The sequence below is a fragment of the Euprymna scolopes genome, chromosome 15 (assembly GCF_053919585.1).
Source record: "Euprymna scolopes isolate OS-2025 chromosome 15, ASM5391958v1, whole genome shotgun sequence".
Taxonomy (NCBI): domain Eukaryota; kingdom Metazoa; phylum Mollusca; class Cephalopoda; order Sepiida; family Sepiolidae; genus Euprymna; species Euprymna scolopes.
The window spans coordinates 83,530,851-83,546,183 of NC_136496.1; the positions used below are offsets into that span (position 1 = coordinate 83,530,851).

The following is a 15,333-nucleotide window of genomic DNA, read 5'->3' on the forward strand; positions in this document are numbered from 1 at the left end:
AACTCCTATTGAGTAACACTAATAATCATAATAACAACAAGAATAATGATAACAATAAAAACATCTTATAACAAATAGTGATTCTGTGTCTTTTTATGAGATGTCGAAATATATTTCATCTTCTATTAATATTATTATTGTACGACAATTGCTAATGGAGATTTACAATGTATTTGTATCAAATTCTATTAAGTAAGCTTGTACTCTTATTACTAATTACGATTACTTATCGGTCTGAAGTAGAAACGATAATATTACTGTTATTAAGTACACAAGTGTACTTTTATTAATAATAGGGTACTGACGATTTAAATCTTACACTATACATAACTTCAATTAATTGTACGATTGTGCTTTTATAAAAACTAACCTTGGTACCCGGCGTTGCCCGGGGGTTTCGAGGTTGGTGTTGAACAAAAAAAAAGTGTTAACAAATAGTCAGGCTCGAAATCGTACCGCGGAGGAGGAAAAGAACGTAAAAAAAATGATGTTTTTGCCGTTGCGCCCATCGCCAAACTGGAAGAGGCGAAGATTTAAATTAAGGCAAGTCAATCGAAAAGAAGGGAAATCTTTCGAAAATATCGGCGATGAAAAGTGCCCAGTAAAGGTAAAGGAATTAATGTTTTTAGCCGATTTTTCGATATTTGTCGTTCCAAGTGCCGTGCTTTAAAACGACCCCGACCTCTTGAAAATTGGTCGCCTCTGTCGAACGTTTTAAGTAGACATACACACATACATACATACATACATACATACATACGTAGATGATGGCAGCAACTCGTTCTCGAATATTGCCATTACTTAATATATTCTGGCTCAGCAGACGCAAACATGAGCTCAACTAGCAGCACGCGCCGGACGGTCACCTCTATGAACCTTCTATAGTCCACCACATCCACTGATGACCGGATCCAAGCAGTTGTGCCCCGAACACCTACCAGGCCAGACCCTGGAAGTTCCAGAGTCTTTATTGCCATTCACGCCCATATCTGCATCAGTCCTCATTGAATGTCCGTTTGCCGTTTCAGGACTTAGATTGATGGGCACCAGAGCACACTCCACCCGCCGGTGAGTTATGTATGCCGCAGCTGATAGGGCCTAAGCTCCTCTGGAGGTTTCTGTCATGGTTACTTCACCCTTAGCCTTTGCTCAAAAGAACCTACATATATACATACATACATAATGAAGGTGATTACAACGTCTTTCCAGATGAGTGCCACTCACTCGGACACTTAAAGTCCATGAGCCCAAATGCCTGAGGGAGTATCTATACATAGATGATGTTACAGAGTCTTAGCTTTGTACGACAGCTAAGTCTCTCTCTCGGTTCAAAATGTTGAGATCCAGCAACAAGCAAGAGCAAGATAGCCAGCAAGAAGTTAAACTACAGACCAGCTTAATGCGGGTACTGGTCTCCCGCTTTATGGCTTTTTTAAATCAGAGATTTGCTTCTCCTAGAAAGGTTGCCTTCACCACGGCTTACGGGAGCCCTCTCCACTCCAGCACACACATACATACACACAAACACACAGGGTGTTAGTTGGCCATTGATCCCGAAAAAGGGTTCATTCGCCCTTTAGAAGGTCTTGTTTTTAATCCTTCAGAGAGACTAACAACCCTCCTCACCAAACATGTCTGGTGGGGGAACCAGTTTAGTCGCCGGTGACCCGACCATGAGGCAGGTAATACTGGGGCACATGGTACCAGTAGGATATGACATGCCCTGACATAAAAGAACCTACATATATACATACATACACACATACATCCATACATACACACATACATACATGCATACTTTGTCCCATTGTCGCAATGTTGTATCTCTGTAATTGTTTTTCAAGTATATTTGTCAAAAACGAAAAAAGGAACTACAGAGGCTAATAAACACAACCAGAATATTCAACCAGCATATACGAATGTAATTCACTATGGAAAAGTGTGTACTGCTGATCATGAGTAAGAATCTCTACAGCTTGAAAATGCAGCTGTCACACGTGACAGAGTTATATCGAATAAGTCAGAGAGAGTGGCAACCTTGGTTAAAGTGAGTGCCCCTAATGATGGAGGTCTTAAGAGCGCTGAAAGGTAGCAACAGACCAAATACCAAGGTCTCACGTATGATATGAAAATACACTGTAATCTTAGGCAGATATCAATCATACTAGTTATAATAGGTGCCACAGGGCTTATAAAGAAGAACCTGAAGTCCTACCTAACTAATATGCCTGGTGAACCAAGTGCAAAAGAGATTCAGACAATTCCACTTAAGGGAACAACGAGGATTCCATAAAAAGCAGGGGAATGTTGTCAGCTGGTTAGACTGTCCCAACCCCACCATAACAATCTCCAAAGAAAGAAAAAAAAATCAATAGAAGGAATTATACTACACAATCAAATGGAAATTCAGGCACTAAGTGAACATAATGGTTTTTTTTTAACACGGTGATCACCACTTATCAAGGCCCGGAAGCCACTCAGGGATAAGGGTTATTGCAAGTACATTACGTTAGTGTGGAGATTTGATGAAGTGTTTACTTAAGGGGGCGGTTCATTAGGAATTTGTTAACGTTGGACTTGAACACATCCAAGTTGTAGTCCGCTGGGAAGCAGGCAGACGGAACAGAGTTCCACAGGCGTGCAGTTCTAAGAAAGAAGCTTTGTTCATGGAATCCGCGTTTTGATTTAGGCACATATATAGAGTGGGGGAAATTTTTCACAGTGGATTCAGCTAGATGGGTGTTTTCGTGAAAGATTGGCGAGGGGGGACCAGACGTTGGAGTTCAGACGAGCACCTGCCATGGAAATAACGATACAACAAGGATAGGCTCGCAACGTCTCTTCTGTGGGAGAGAGGTTACAGAGTAGAGAAAAGGGGACCCCCCACTAAGCCACGAAGTCTATTTTGTACTCTGTCAAGGCGAGATAGGCTGTTTTTAGTAGCTCCTGCCCAGATATGGCAACAGTATTCCATCCTTGGACGTACTTGGCTTTTATATAGATAGAGAATTGCATCAGTAGTGAGATATCTTCTTGAGCGTTAGAAGGATCCCACCATCTTTCCAGCGACCTTGGTAACAGACTTGATGTACGTTTTCCATTTCAGATCAGGAGTAAAGGTCAAACCCAGAAGCTTGTCAAAACACGGGGCCTTACCCAGACGAGAGCCATCCATCACAATTGATGCCAGTTGGGGATCAGAGCGTTGATGATGTAAGGATATGAGTTTGGTTTTGGATGCATTAAAGGTGACCAGCTACATCTTCCCCCACTGAACCACGCGCTCGAGAGCAGAGGAGAGAGAATCAGAGAGAACTTTGTCATTTACAGCCTTTGATGTGTTGCCGTAGATGGTCGTGTCATCAGCATAGATGTCAACGAATGATTTACATATGTGTTTAGGGAGGTCATTGATGTAGATCAGGAAGAGAGTTGGGCCCAGGATTGACTCCTGAGGGACTCCAGCATTTATATTGCAGGCCTCCGATTTTTGTCCATCTACCACTACTCTTATGAGCCTATCGGAGAGAAATGATTTAATGATTGAGAAAACATTTCCAGTTATACCGTAGCTGGAAATATTGTGAAGTAGACCTTTATGCCGTACCTTGTCGAAGGCCTTTGATATGTCAAGAGCAATTGCCCTAGAAAGGAAGCCTTTGTCAAGAGATCCACTAATCCTGTGGGATATAACCGTCAGCACATCTGCGGTAGATCTTGCAGAGCGGAAACCATATTGTGTGTCACTAAGAAGGTTATTCCTGCTGAGGTGGTTGACTATTTCTCTAAGTATTACAAATACTTGGGATTTCTAAAAACAGACACCATCAAAGCAGCAGAAATGAATGAGAAAATTGTAAAAGAATACTTCAGAAGAAAAAGAAAACTCTTCGAAACTGAACTATATAGTAGAAACCTAATTAAAGGCATAAAAAACATGTTACTAGTAATATATCCTGGACGGTTTGTAGGTTGGGGCAAAGAAGAACTGAAGAATCTCGACCAGAAGACAAGGAAACTCATCACTAGGCACAATAGACTACACCCAAAGGATGATACTGAACGACTTTTTGTGAAAATGGAAAGACAAAAGAAGAGGGCTTGTATAGAAGGCTGTGTCAAAAACACAAAACAATCATAAAAATGCATTATGTAGAACACAGAGAAAATAATGATCACAGCAAGATAAAGACACTTGTAAATCAAACAAGACAGTAACAATGGGGCAAGAAATAAGACGAGGAAATAAAAATGGGAAGAATACAGCTACTCAGGCGATTCATAAGAGTGACAAAAGAGACTAACGAAAACATCTGGGTATGACTAAAAAAGGAAATATAAACAGAAAAATCGAGTCCCTAATGATAGCCGCTGTAGGGTATATGGTTAGAAAAGAAGAACAAAAAGAAACGTACGGGGGGTATCTGCATCGCTCTTAATTATGACTGCCATGCTGAAGACGATGCTGAGTAAAGACTGTACAGTGGACAAGGCAACTAGTTCGTACATTGACGACATTCTCGTGGAGGAAGCAGAGGTGACAGCAAAGAAAGTGAGAGGCCATGTCGTGAAGTATGGGTTGACTGCAAAGCCGACGGAGTCCCTGGATGGAGGAGCGGCGTTGGGGTTGAAACTATGCCGAGATGGCAAAGGAAGCCCTGTCTTTAGACGAGATAAAGCAATACCCGTAATCGGAACCGGCCTGACAAAACGAGAACTCTTCTCGGTCTGCGGGAGACTGGTGGGACACTATCCAATCGCCAGCTGGCTCAGGATAGCGTGCAGCTTTATTAAACGACAAACGGGCACTGATGGCTGGGAGGGCCGTGTGACAAAGGAGGTCACGAACATGCTACAAGAAATCATCGCGAGAGTGACGAAAGAATACCCAGTAAAGGGGGAATGGTACGTCAGCGGCAGAGACGCGGGGGTGATTTGGTGTGATGCCAGCAGTCTGTCATTGGGCGTCGTATTAGAGATGGGAGGCGTAACCGTGGAAGATGCGGCGTTGTTAAGGAAGAAAAACGACTATTCCCATATCAACGTAACCGAACTGGAGGCCGCTATGAAAGGAATCAATCTGGCCCTAAAGTCGGTATTGAAAACGATTGAAATCAAATCCGATTCGGCAATGGTAGTTTCATGGATCAGGTCAGCAGTGACTGGCGATAAGAGAGTTAGGACCAGAGGTGTTGCAGAAATGCTGATCAAGCGCATGCTTGGAGCACTTGCAGATTTGAAAGCGGAATTCCAGTTGAAGGTATCTGTAGTGCTGATCACATCAGAAAAGAACAAGGCGGATTCGATGACACGGGTAAAGAAAGCCTGGCTGCAAGAGAGAAAGGAAGTGTCCTCAGTATTCTGTGCAGGGGAGGAAGTTAAAAAGTGATATGAAATGCACCACTTTGGTCGAGAACGGACGTTATTCCTGGCAAGAGAGGTCTACCCGGAAACCACCGAGAAGGAGGCCAGGGAGGTAGTGGAGTACTGTCAGGAGTGCCAATCGATAGACCCCGGACTATCCAGACACGAAGCAAGAGAGTTACACATTGCAGAGGACTGGAAGCGATTGGTCATTGATGTGCCCCATTATCGCCATAAGCTGTATCTATCGATGGTCGACTGTGGACCGAGGAAGTTTGCCATATGGAGAAAGATCAGGGCAGAAGCTGCATCGGCGATCGGAGGGGTCATCGAAGAAATATTTTTGGAAAGAGGGCCGGTTGAGGAACTGTTAATGGACAATAGCCCCGCTTTCCGTTCAGAAGCCTTTAAAGAGGTGTGTGATAGGTGGGGAGTAAGGCATTTTTTAGGGTAGCGTATCGGCCGAGTGGAAATGGGATAGTGGAGGGGAATTATCGCACCATCAAGACTGCTGCGGAAAAAAGCAACATTTCACCCATGGAGGCGGTGTTTTGGTACAGCATCTCACCGAAAACAAGACGAGATGAGACAACTGTGCCTCATAGAGCCATCTTTGCATATAAGTGGCGGCATCCGTGCAACAAAACGGTAGGAATTGAGGGTGAAGAAGCTACCGTTAAAGTGGGCGAGGAGGTGTGGGCAAAGCCCCCCAATGCAAAATGTACCACACGCCGAGGGAGGGGAGTCGTAACGGGAACGCAGTCAAAGAATAACGTAATGGTGAATGGCGTTCCCCGGCATATCCTAGACCTGCATCGTGTAACTCTGCCGGTGCGCAGTGATGGCAGTGAAGAGGAGGAAGTCGATATCCACCAAGAAGCTAACGATGCACCCCAATTCGACTTAGCCCCACATTGTGGTTCTGTACAACTGGACGAGAATGTCTGTAGTGAACCTAAAAACGTCAACCCCACAGAAGTTGTCCCACAGAGGCTTCAACGTGAGAGTAGCAGGCCTGCTTGAATGAAGGATTATGAAGTCTTATTGATCTCAAAGATCAGGGGGGCGTGTGGGATATATGGTTAGAAAAGAAGAAAAAAAAAGAAACGTACCGGGCGTATCTGCATCACTCTTTGGGAAAGAAGAAGGAGAGGATGGCCAGCGCATTTGTATACACGAAGGACATCTTGGGAAGACAGAGCATGATGAGAGAAGCTATTTATTTTCCTGTCTCCTCATTTTTTTTCTAGGTAGGAGAATATAAAAGCGGGGAAAAATTCCCTGGGGGAGCAGAGAGAAAAGAGTCGTGAACATCTTCTCTTGAAAAGAATTTCGTATTGCTGACGTTCGGATTGTGCGGTGTGACATTGGTGGCGAGAGGCCAGGTGTGGTCGATTGGAAAAGAAGAGGACAGAAACGTGCTGTTGTCGAGAGAGTGACTTACTCCTTCCCGAACCCCAGAACCGAATCCTGATTATAACCCTAGATAATGCAAATATAACCAAACACATTCAAGCGAGGATCGATTAGACACATGAAAACAGCCGCTGCAGAATTTATGAATAAGGAGACAAAACAATAAACCATATAATAAGCGAATACAGCACAATATCCCAAATAGAATATTAAATTAGATAAGATCAAGCAGGAAAGAAAGTGCACTGGGAATTATGCAGCCAATTGCATCTTGAACACCCAGATAAATGGCACAAGCACAAACCGGCAGCGGTACTTAGAAATAAAAGTCACAAAATTCGATGGGGCAAGGATATACAAACAGATAAACTCTTCTAAACAAAAAGACCGGATTAACAAGAAGGAAAAGTCCTGCCAGATTATAGATTTTGCCGTTCCAGCAGACCACAGTGAAGATCGAGGAGACAGAGAAACGGAACAAATACACGGAACTGGCCAGAAAGCTCAAAGGGATCTGGAAAATGAAGAAAATCAAGATAACACCAATAATAAAGGAGCACTGGGAAAAACTTAAAAACCTAAAAGGATGGGCGAGATTGAAATCAGAGGAATGGTTGATAAAATACAACGTATAACAATATTGAAAATGACTGATCTATTAAGGAATATCTTTAAATGCAGAGATTAACAAACATAAGCTAAATGCACAAGTGGACATACAGAAAATACTACAGATGTAAAACACAAAGGGACATCGTATGGAGTCATGAAATCATGAAAACTGAAACTGTATAATGTATCCCTATAAACAGGCGCCACACCAAATAAGACAGGGTCTAAGAGGATGGAAAGACCGAGGAGAGAGAACACCAATAAGACTTCCGATGGATTAATGCAAAGTGAACTGTAACATTGGAGAGGTTTATTGCCATCTAAATTCTAGTGAATACCACTGGTCGCTGAAAACGGGGAATTAATAGTAAGCGGCTGTTGCGATAACGCAAATTCATCTACAAAGGTTATCGAAAGTGGAAGTCTGGGTAAACTTGGGGTCACTCACACTCCAGAGAACACCACTAATTGTTCTCAAAGACAAATCTTTGATGATGTCATGTGTGACCACTTATTGTGAATAATAATAATAATAATAATAATAATAATAATAACAACAACAAGAATAAAAAAGCATTGGAAATGCAAAAGGATATAGGGATGGTATGCCAAAAAGTATACAAACAAGATAGCTATGAATGGCTAGGCACATGGAAATAGAATTGCATCCAAAGTATAGCCCTATAGCTTTTCTCCAATCTTCATTGCGTGCCATCATTACGGTTGTAAAAAGCTATAGGGCTATACTTTGGATGCAATTCTATTTCCATGTGCCTAGCCATTCATAGCTATCTTGTTTGTATACTCTTTGGCATACCATCCCTATATCCTTTTGCATTTCCAATGCTTTTTTATTCTTGTTAATTAGTATTTTTACTTACAGTCTTATTTTTAAACTTACATTCATGATAGTATTGTCTTTTTTAGGAGGCGGCTCATTGCCGCCTCCATTAGTAGCAGGTCGCTTCCTGCTGGGTTTTAGGTCTTTTTATAATAGTTTGTGCATGAGGCAGCTTTTTTACCCTTGGGATCCCTGTTATACCGTGCTTTTGAGTCAGCATGTGAGGCAGCCTTCTTTTTTTCTGGTTCTTTGTTATAAAGAGCACGTGGGTCAGCTTTTTTTCCCTCGGAATCCCTGTTATACCGTGCTTTTGAGTCAGCACGTGAGGCAGCCTTCTTTTTTTCTGGTTCTTTGTTATAAATAGCACGTGAGGCAGCTTTTTCCCCTCGGAATCCCTGTTATACCGTGCTTTTGAGTCAGCACGTGAGGCAGCCTTCTTTTTTCTGGTTCTTTGTTATAAAGAGCACGTGAGGCAGTTTTTTCCCCTCGGGATCCCTGTTATACCGTGCTTTTGAGTCAGCACGTGAGGCAGCCTTCTTTGCCTCAGGATTTGCATGATACTTAATTTTTATTATTTCAGCATTTTTCTGATAGTATTCTTTTTGCTCAGATAATACCTTGACTTTGTTTTTTTCATAGTCTATATTTCTCTGAGCTTTTTTTACTACGTGCTGACTTTGGCATTTTTTATTAAATGTAAACATATAAAACTTATGTGTATCTTACTATAATATCACTTATCTTATAGCAAGAAAACTTTCGTAGAATTGAGATACTGCCCCGTCACCAATAGTTAAAGTGTGGAACGGTATATACACCAATAGTGTAGTTGTTATCTTTATATGAAGTCCTAATCAGTGACAGTGTGAGGTTACTTGGTTAATTTATTGTAGTTTATTTTAGAAAACTTACTTGTTTTTATTAGTAGATTGTGTATAGTAGCCACAATATCTGGTTATTTTTGTGGCTAGGGCTTGGATTTTGATTCTTTTTGGTCAGCTTCCAGTGAGTTCTTAGAAGATGACTTTCTTGCAGTTTCTTTTGCGGTTAATTTAACTTATTTCCTTTGGCGTTTGTTGAGTTCTTAGAAGAACTGGTTTGATCTACTTTTCTTAGCGAGCAAAGAGATTAAGCTGCATTTAACAATGGTTGCTATAGTGTATTTTTGCGCATGCGTGAGAATTTCAAGTTTCCTCCTTATTTTTCAATAGTTTGACAGTAGTCATGTGTCTTTCTGCCAAGAGAGACAGACGTCAGTGTTAGCCGTGATCGTCTAGATGTTAGGACCCAACGTTGTGGCCGTGCTAACCTAGGTTCGAATCCTGGTCACAGCATTGACATTTTGTACATATTTTACAGTCCAAAATCTGAAGAATTACTTGTTTTTATAACATTGTTTTTTGACGTCGTACTTGCTGATAGGTTACTCTTATAACAATTTTGATCAACTGAGATAAAGATTTCGTGGTTTCATTAACGCTGGTGGGTTACTGTTTAAAGAAAAAACCTTAACGTTCACCTCAAATATTCAGTGTCCAAGAAATATAGGCCACTGGCAAACTGGAACGTCTGTGAGCATCCGGTGTATTATTTGGAGCTGTCTCTTTTGAGAGAAGTTCCGTGTTCGAAGTGGTCTGCCTACATTGGGTATATAGTGTTTAAAACTTGTTATTACACGTAATCTTATTTAATTATGGAGTTAGCTAAAAAGCGATGGGTCACTGCACTTCTCCGTGTAAAGAGCAGTCGATTGATGCTTGAACTGTTGTCAGAGACCGTTCGTACACCGAGATACATCGTCTCAAAAGAAAGAAGAAAGAAGAAGAAAGAAGAAAGAAGAAAGAAGAACAATTGGCCATTTTTGTACCCTTTTTTTTTTGCTCTCTTTTGACATTTTAACCGACGTTCTGACACTCGCTGGATTCGTAAGACGCTTTTCTGTAAGAATATGTGCTTTTTGAAACTTATAGGTTGATTTTAGTTGAGATTTGGATAGTTTTGTTTTATAGGCGTATATAGGCGTGTACGGGCGATCCCTATATAGAGAGTGCTACCGCCTCTCTGATAATAATAATAATAATAATAATAATAATAATAATAATAATAATTCGACTGTGTAAAACACCACTGGATGAGTGCGAAAAGTACTGGGACTTTGGGTAGGGGGCTTTGTGACACTTAAATTTCAGTAAAGACCAACGTCCATTGCCAGCAAGTAGTAAATGGTAAACGGCTTTTGCGATTATGCAAATTTATTTGCAAAGGATATTGATAAAAGTGTAGAGTACGAGACACTTGTTTTCATACAGACGTCAGTGAGCAATCTCTGATGATGACGTATGTAAGAACTCACAGTGAGTACAAATAATAATAACAGATGAAATTCATAAATTGAATAGTTAATCTAGTAAATCTAGATTAAATTTGAAAACTGTGGCATACAATAAAAAAATAATGTCCTCTCTGTAAAAGTATATATATTTTTCTTTTACATGCGCTATCACGAAAACAGAGATGACCAAGAACCATTAAAATGTTCGTTGCCGCCATTTTTTTTTCTCCTACTTTTAGAGAGATGCATTAAAACAGACGACCGTTGGAAACGGACGATGACAATAAATCACAAAAATCAAAAAGAAAAAGGAAAAATATATTTAAAAAAAAAACGCGAAAGATAATAGTCCCCAAATATGAAAAAAATAAATACATGAAATAAATAAAACACATTTAAAGGATAGACAATGTATGTACTTAGACACACAGTCGCAAACATGCATATATTTCGAAACGACACACAGAATAATACACATTCGCACGTGGATATTGTACACTGCATGTATATATATGTTTATATATATATGTATATATATATATGTGTTTATATACATGTTTATATATATATATTATATATATATATATATATATATATATATATATATATATATATATATTCATATATATTTGCGCGTGTGTGTGTGTGTGCGTGTGTGTGTCTGTTAATGCCAGAGCTTGTTATTTCGGAAATTAGTTTACGAGCGAATGAACAGGGAATCTCTCGGTTAATCACGTGATTGTAAAATGCCATTTTTTTTTTCTTTGTATTTTGTTTCTTTCACTATGGCCGGGTGGGATGGGAGGTGTGGCAAGTAAGAGTGGGGCCGACGTGTCGTTGAAAGTAACGAAAGAGGAATGTCCCTCGAGGGGAAAACCAATTATTTTAATAAAGAAAAGAGAAAAAATGATAAATAAAAATAAAATTTTAAATAATAATTCATAAAGAATAAAAACAAAAAATCGAAATAAATGTGAGCAAAGAGAAGCGGGGGAGCAGGGAATGCAAAGATGTTTACAATTTTTAGAAGCCTTAGAGATCGATCGCCATAAAATTCCAAGTGGAAAGATAAAAATTACAAGGTCTTTTTATTTTTCACATATATATGTATACATATATATGTATACATATATATGTATACATATATATGTATACACACAGACACGTACATACATACACACATACATACATACATACATACATGCATATATATATATATAAATATATATATATATATATATATATATATATATATATATATATATATATATATATAGACTTTTATACACTGCCAAGACAATGTTTCGAACTGTAGTTATTAATTACTAAGATCGCTTCAGGTTAATAGATTTCATATATGCAATTGAAAAGGAAAAACAATTTAAATTAAAACTGAAATTATGCGATCCGAGATTTAAATAATCTATACTATCAATAAAATCCTAAATGTTTGTTTATTTATTTCTGCGTGTGTATATAGACCAATAAAACTTTCGGACGGATGCACCGAATTACATTGTTTTTGTTCACTCTGAAAGGTGTGAGTACCTAGATTGTCCTTATCTATATATGATTCGTAACGAACAACGCCGAGTCACACAAAAAACCTCGCAATAAGGGTTCTTGTGCCGTTTCGTTTTTGTCGAAAAAGTTACCTGTCCATGTCAACGGAATTTAGCATGTCTGTGGCGCAACGGATACCGCGTCTGACTACGGATTAGAAGATTCCTGGCTAGTTCGCAATAATTTTAATCATCATTATATCCAGCGTTTAAACATTATTCTTACTCTTAGTTAGGGTATTTTTGTTTTTCAGTGATTTTGTTTTGTGCATATGGGAATTTCCCATACTCCGAGTTCACAGGTAAGCGTTGATGGTAAGACGATTTGGAGTGTACTTGACAACAGAGTGTAGTCGATTTTGTGTTTGACACAGCGTTGCGTGTGTCGACGCGGTGCAGCCGCTAGTATTTAATAAAGATGTTACTAAGATTTGAGCTCAAAAGTTTAAAAGCAATGAATTAGTGTGTGATATATGAACTGTGTACAGAGGGAATACATGATATATATATATATATATATATATATATATATATATATATATATATATATATTTGTAATCATGTAGGTATAATGAACGAGGGGAAGGGGGAAAATACACTTTATATTAAAATGAGGGGAGCAGGGTTGGTTTTAGTAAGATTGCTTTATCTATTATTTTTCTTACTTCTTCCAATCCTTTCACTATAGTGTATTTTTCCTTTTATTTCTTTCACAAAGGTATATATATATATATATATATATATATATATATATATATATATATATATATATATATATACATATTTCAATTGATGCTAGATGGGGGATCAGAGCGTTGATGATGTAAACATAAAAGCTTGGTTTAGACGCATTAAAAGTAACCAGCCACTTCTTTCCCCATTGTACCACATGATTAAGATCATATATATATATATATATATATATATGTATATACATATATATATATATATATATAATATAATATAAATCTTAAATGTACATAATTATTTATTCGATTAAAAATTACCAAGTTATATTGATTATACCTATGTTTTTAAAGGTTTCAATTGTTTTCAAGTTATATTTCAAATAAAGGCATGCCATCCTTGGATTCAAATTTTTTACTGTTGTTTCCAGACGATTTCAATTCTTTTATATGACACTACGTTTATGTAAATATCATCTTCCCAAACGGAATTTCGTGAGTAAATTGATAACCTGAATTAAAGACAAACAAGAAACTCCCAACAATCTAAAAGAGGCAAAATATTTAAAACGAAACAAAACAATACACATTACATTATTTTCCATATTCTAAGTAATAAAATTAACATTAGTTTGATAACACAAGTAAATCATTTTAAAAACCGTGGTGTGCACTTGTTACTTCGAATATGGTTGACAGCAGTTTCATTCTTGAAAATATACATATTTATTATCACTATAGGACAAAATATCGATAATGTTAAAAGGCCACGAATGCTTCTAGAATAGAGATTTCAAGCTTATTTTCCGACGTTTTTCTTTCTCATTTCAATACTTTTTTTTGTAACCAAGAGCAGAGGACCACTTGAAATATATAAAAAAATTATTAAATACAAAACAAAATCGTTTTCAAAGACAATCTTTTCAAATATAAATAAACAATTTTTTTAAATTAAATTTTCGGCGAGCATAGCCCCTCAGGATAGAACCTAATTCTCTAGTGAGAGCATGCCACGACCAAATAATAAAATAAAAACATAAATAATTTTCATTCTCACTAAGGCGCCATTCTCGCCCTCCAGAATTGTTTAATAAATAAATATTTGCTAATATTTTCTTAATCTGCGTAGCGTCTTAAACTTACGTTTTCAATTGAAATTTTAGCATTTATCACTGAAAAAAATCCTTTATATATATATATATATATATATATATATATATATATATATATATATATATATATATATATATATATATATATATATATATATATATATATATATATATATATATATATATATATATATATATATATATATATATATATATATATATATATATATATATATATATATATATATATATATATATATATATATATATATATATATATATATATATATATATATATATATATATATATATATATATATATATATATATATATATACACACACACACACACACACACGGCATAATCACGTTGACACACCGGTTTTCGTCAGATCACCGAAGTTAAGCAACGTTGAGCCTGGCTAATACCAGATGGGTGACCATTTGGGAATTCTAGGCGCTGTATGTGCTCTCCGCTTATCTCGGTATTGTTTCCAGTCGTCTTGTACCTCAACTTGCCACTGGTATTCAACAATGTTGACTCAGGAGAGGCGTGGTTAGAGGTTGCGCAAGTCTTGCCACACAAATTTCACGCGCAGGCACCCTTACAGTGGGTATCCATAGTCTGTCAAGACTGATGGAAGCCTTCATATATATATATATATATACGCAATTTCCTAGGATTTTACTTGTGCGAATCGAAATTTGACTAACTTTCTTGGATTTACAGTTTTGGATTTTACGGTCATTTGATACTTTATCTTTCACCAGACTATCCATTCACGTGAAACCGCTTTTTTTTCTCACCATATTCCTTCTGGTTCACTTTTTGTTATCAAGTAAAATCTTTGACTTACTTGTAGTTTCACCAAATACTTTTACAAGCAAAGTCCGATCCCGCATTTTGCTAAATCCTACCCTCTGATGAGACGAAAAATATTTCCTCGAAATCCGCGGATTAAGGACGATCAACTCATGTAGTGTTTCCTTTTCAAATTAAATATATAAATATGTATTTAACTCGTTTCAAAGTGTTTTTAACATGTCTTATTAACAACTTGCCCTTATATATATATATATATATATATATATATATATATATATATATATATATATTAGCGATGGAACGATCCCAATATTTTCTAGATTTCGATATAATTACATATTCAACACTTAATTCCCGATTCCGATAGAATTATCGACAACGATTCTTCAGAAATCCTTAAATATTTAAGTATACATTTGCTATTTTTTATCCCGGATATCGTAAAAACGCATGCACATGTTTTTTTCAGACGTAAAAGTTCACTCATGGTTGGGGTGAACTATAGATTTTACTTGTAATTTAAAATCAATAAATATTTATTATTTTATTATTACTATACGTAATGGAAGGTTTGGTTTTATA

At 37.4% G+C, this 15,333-nt stretch overlaps 1 pseudogene; it reads left to right on the forward strand.

Annotated features, from left to right (window-relative positions):
• Positions 1-14,277: 14,277 nt before the first annotated feature.
• On the forward strand, positions 14,278-14,394 carry LOC145294473 (5S ribosomal RNA; annotated as a pseudogene).
• The last annotated feature ends 939 nt before the right edge of the window (positions 14,395-15,333 follow it).